The following is a 5,648-nucleotide window of genomic DNA, read 5'->3' as shown; positions in this document are numbered from 1 at the left end:
GGAAAGAAATTCATACATAGGCATCAACTTCACTATTTATATTTGTCTAAGAGACTAATTTCAAGCATTTAAGCATAAGCCTTTAGGTCAAAATGGCGAAGGAGAGAAGAGAAGGAAAAACATAGTACATTCAATCAGGTGTGTCCAAACTTTTGCCTGGTAGTGTATCTGTGTATATATGCAGCCACCTTCTATAGTGTAGCCTATACAGTGAGAATGTAGACAAACTATTTCCACATTTGCCTCATGGCCTTAAAGATCAGATGTGAGCTGCAGTACAATATCGTGGCTAAAAATCTCTGAATTGAAGAAGCTCTGAATTGAGTTCATGAGAACCTATTTGTCTTATAGAAAACAATTTTAGCTGTTTTTTTTTGTTGTTGTTTTTTTTTCTCTTTTACATTTTTAACATTAACAAAACAGACAAGGGACATGGCCTGCTCACTGGGTGAATTAGTTTGTCATAATCAGCAAAAGAACTGATGTGTTCACCACAGCAAAAACACAAATCAAGCTTCCTCTAAACTTCTGAGTCAATTGTCTTGGCGGTGTCCGCGGGGAGTTTCCCTCCCGCTCACATTTTACGACGGGCCGACTCACTTTCTAACTCATCCGCCAGCAGTTAATAAAGTCCATATGGGTGTGAGGCCAAGGTTAGTACTGAGGGCGGCTTGTTCAGCAAGTAAGCGCACTATCACCAGACTTTGCTCGGTGACTTCACTGGGCCGTTGTTACAGGGTGTGCTTGCGTTTGACTCAGCAAAACGTCTGCGAGGTGGCTCAGCGCCAGATCCTGCTCCGAGCATGGGAAGAAGGACCGGTGCGTGTGTGAGGCAGACTTTGGCTGCAGAATGAGAACGTATCTTCAGAAATATCTCCAAAACAGGCGAGTCATCCCCAAAAAACTGCCCATTTTAGCTGGATTTTGAGAATTTATGCGGGGAGTTATTTTCATTGGTCCTTGAAAAAAGGCCCTCAGCGGACTAAGACCATGCCGTGACTCACCAGAGGGTAAGCGCTGGTCGAAATTGTAACGGCTGCACATGTGGCTGTGTGATTCAGCTCGAGGATCATCACAGAGGGCTATAGAGAAAATGATGGGCAATAATAGCCATACAAGTTGACATATATTTATATATCATTATGACATTGAAAACTCTGTGAGTCGGAAACACTGCACCAACTCTGAAAACATTGGGAAATTGTGTCCAATAGTGTTGGAGCCCTTTCCCTTATCCAAGACGTCATGCTGACCCGTCAAGGAGCAACACTCCACCCCTTCCTTTCAGGACAGTTTCTCTCCCCCTGGTCCCATACAAACCAGGTATTACATCAAACTGTAACCTCAGTGACACAACTCAAAATTAAAAATGGAGATAATGAAAAAAAATAAATAGACTGTACAGCTGGTACAGGCTTGAATCCAGAGGGTTTTTTCTCCCCTTTTGCAGTTCACAAGTGTGAGACAGCCAGTGTCTTTCAGTCAGCCAGCAAACAAGCACCGCAACCATGCCCACCTTTACACCTACAGCATAGTCACAAGCATACTCACACTCTTATGGTGTTGTCTTTGTTTTTTCCATCATTTTTTATCAGTTTCTTGCTTTGTTTTTTGCTGTTTCTTTTGATTTTTTATCATGCGAACATTAATGGAATCTCTGTCAAACACTTTGTGACACTTGATTCAATTTGATACCAAACAATTAATGGGATTGTTTTTTTTGTTTTTTTTTGGATGAGGTATGACCAAGTGTTTTCTTAAAGAAACAAGGCATGCAGTTTTCCTCCTCTCAAATTCAATCATTTTTTCAAGTCTTTTTCAAGTTGACTGTATAATATCTGAAAGCTGAGGGATCTACTGTGTGTAAACCATGACATGTAGAAGATAAGCGAGCTGAAAGCTACATAATTTAATTAATAAGAGACTTTTATCCAAAGTACCTTACAGTACCACGAACACGTACATTTTTTACCACTCGACGGCCTCTAGATATGTAGAGACATGCTGGGGTTCAACACATTTACCAGCAGTGGCATGCAGAGTGTCAGATTTGTATTTTCTTTATCTGAGTAACTATCTGATTTAACACATTAGATTTCAGTTTTGTTATTCCTGCTCTCTGTTATGGGACTTTGATTGTATTCTTTGATTGTATTCTGCCTTTGTACATAGTTACATGTTGTTTGGCTGCAACTTCTATGTTAGTCAATGCTTCTCTCTTGGTCAGGTGTGGCTTAAGAAAGAGAGTGTGCATCTGAATGGGACTGCCTGGTTAAACAAATGTTAAAGGAAAAAAAAGTTAAGATTGATTATAATAACATACAATTTCTATTTACTATATTGTAACCATGATAAACAAATACTTACTCTACGTAATGGAAATTTGAATTGTCTTATAACCTATTTGCTATGTGGGAGTTGTCAGGTGTGGCTTTTTGTCGACTCCTTTGGAAATGAGTCATCATCATTCTGAAATTAAATGTCAATGTCAAAGGTGCTAAAGTCAACATTATGATTGTCAAATTGTTTGGAATGAAATAATTATATGAAAAAATCTTTGCCAAAGAAAGTGAAGGACAAAACTCTCATTGTGATGTGAGGTTTTGTGATGTTATGTGCTGATGTACATAAAGCATAGAGCTCCATAAGCAGTGAGGACAGATTGGCTTTGTAGGCTCATAAATGTTGGCTGAACTTTTTTTTTTAATCACTTTTTTGATGTTTTAGCATTTATTTGAAAGTTCATAGTGGGGAGAGACAGGAAATTGGGGGGGGGGGTTGTGACATGTGACCAGGGTCCCAGGATACATGGTGTGCGCTTTAGCCAACTGAGTCACCAGGACGTCCCACGTTGGGCTGAACTGTGTATAGTGCAGCAGTGCTATCAGTCTTGAACCTGGATAGTATCACAGTAATCTGTTCTTTCTGGCTATGGAGACAATAATGAACACTCACTAATACAAACCAAATTGGGTGCATCAGTACATAATGAACACCTAAAAGCTGTAACTGAGCGATACTCCCTTATAAGAGAGAAAAGGTAAAGTATAAGAAATGAATCTCAAATTAATTCTGGTCTATACTGATCTACAGTAACAGCAGCAACACCTAAAGACTGTCTGTGGATGGGATTATGAAACAGTTTAGAATAAAATGGGGTTTGGGAAGAGTTTTCTCATAAAGTAATGTAGTATATCCTAGTTTACTACAACCAGCAGTGGACCACAGATCATTGCAGAGGTTTCCTGTCTTGGATGGCCCTCGCTTTTTTGTCTAGACTGTTTTTGAATCACACTGTGATTCATTAATGAACAAGATCCTGCACTCATGGCTTATTTTGTGTGTGGATCAGCAAGTCAGATGTTGGCAAGAAGTTTCCCTCCACATCTGCCTGGTGCGTTGCCACTTGGTCTTTATGGACAACACCCATTCAGCTTGTGCAGTAGGAGGGCAGCCTGAACAGAGGCAGGGTCCAGACACAGCTTAGTGCTCAGGAGATGGCCAAAAAAAAAATTCCTATAGGGACAGATAGAGTATCTGTAGTCAGTAGTGAGTTTAGTGACCTTATTGCGCTTTTTTTTTTTTTTTTTTTTAATCTCCTATCGTAACACAATAATATTCCTATAATATCCCTATAGGAACTTATAGCGAGTCAGTGTTTGGCTCCTCCATAAAGAGTTTAGTGACCTTATGGTATTTTTTATTTCCTATGGTATCACTGTAATATTCCTATAGTATCCCTATTGGCACTTACAGTGAGTCAGTGTACTCCGTTATTGTGCTTTCTGGCATTTTTTTTTTAATCTTCTATAGTATCACTAAAGGATTTTTGTGGTATAATTCTTGACCTGTAGTAGCTGCATGATAATTTAAAGTTGTCTCGTGACATTTATATCTATTTGTAGCTCTTTGTCGGTGATCCTCTGTGTGAAACATTCAAGCGTGTAATTTCTTGCCGGTTTAGACGGATTGCTTCATGGATTGGTTCAGGGTTTCTGCTTCCTATGGGTGTCCCTGTATAAAGTAGGCCAGTCGGTTTCATAGTCAGCGCCCAAAGGTGCCGGAAGCCACGCCGGAGCCGCCCCAGCACCCAAACACACCTACTGCACACGACAACAGTCTCTCTGGACATTGCCATAGAAGTGGGCGGTGGAAGGCAGATTTATCTCTTCCTCACTCACTTTACACAACTGACGGCCGGTGCCAAGACAGATGGATCTAGGACAAAGACCAAGGCATATCTGGACATCTTTTCCTGTTCAGCACACCTCAACAGGTAGGTTTGATGATGGACAGGAGCAGCACCGGCAGGCGGGACTGAAATGATTAGCCTAACTATCTTGTTATCAACATCAAATCTTTAATCCGAGGGGGGACTCTCTGTCAAAGCCTCACCCAAGGTTTCCTCCATGTTTTTTTTTTCTTTCTACAAATTGAGATTTTGGTGGGAGTTTTTCCTTGTTTTCAATGAGGGTCTACAAGGTTGAAGTTGGGTTGTCTTCATTTATCGTTTCACAGTGTGAGCCATTCGAGACTGTAACCGTGATTACGAACTATCCAAATACAATTGACTTGACTATTGTAGGCTATTATGAAATTATATATGCGTGTGTGCGTGTGTGCGTGCGTGCGTGTGTGTGTGTGTGTGTGTGTGTGTGTGTGTGTTTCACTGTATAAAACCGTCAACCAGTTGTTTTTTATTTTAATACTACAGCCTAAATTAAGATTTTGTGGGTTTCAGGTAGGTTTACCCGGTTTGTATGCAAAGTAGCCGGCAGCATGTTTCAGCCACTTCAGGTTTGACGAGCCTATTATGATCAGACGGGCTCCAATCAACACAAACATAAAATACTGAACAATCAGCTTGTTATTTTATGCAGATGTTTGGACCCTCCTCCAACCCCCTGAATTTATGAATGGACTGTTGTGAAAACGGGCGGAGGAAAGAAGGCAAGATGTTGGCATAGCTGTTGAAGTGAAGGCCCTGCTATGCCATCAACTTGCCATCTTTCTCTCCCCTCTGCTGCAAACACCCCGGGGAGCTCGCAGGGTGCCCCACAGACAAAGTTGGATAAAGATGTTCTCGGAAAACAGTCGTCTTGTCCTCTTCCACTTTGCTGTTTTGCTTTGTTTTGCTCTTTAATTTAATTTTCATCCTTGTGAACTGTGTAATTATAGATCTCATCAGTGTAATTAATTGTGGTGTGTGTGTGTGTGTGTGTGTGTGTGTGTGTGTGTACATCTAGGCTATTCATCCTGTATTTTTTTTTTTTTTTACAGATTCTGATTGCAGTTTTTTAATGAATATAATCCATGATAATAAACTGCTTTTTCTGATCAAAAACTGTGTGTCTGTCATGTAGCTATGGGCTTATATATATTTTCTTTTCATTTTATACCTCATTTCATGTTAATACATTTGAGAGCTGAAATGGGTCACCTGTTTGTGTAATTGTCTCACGTAGGGTTTCTATCATATTAAGAAAATGTGGATGTACACATTTAAATGCCATTGAGTGTGTATTAATTCCAAAAGCATTTAATCAATAAAACAAATATTTTCCGAAATATAAATATAAGCCAATTAATCAGTAGCCTATACAGTCACCTTTTTGTATTTATAACACAAAAAAATATATATTGATTTT

Source organism: Centroberyx affinis, unplaced genomic scaffold (genome assembly GCF_046629955.1).
Source record: "Centroberyx affinis isolate AG114_WGS23_722 - 3 ecotype Tasmania unplaced genomic scaffold, CSIRO-AGI_Caff_v1 ptg000215l_1, whole genome shotgun sequence".
NCBI lineage: Eukaryota > Metazoa > Chordata > Actinopteri > Beryciformes > Berycidae > Centroberyx > Centroberyx affinis.
This window is presented reverse-complemented; position numbering follows the sequence as displayed.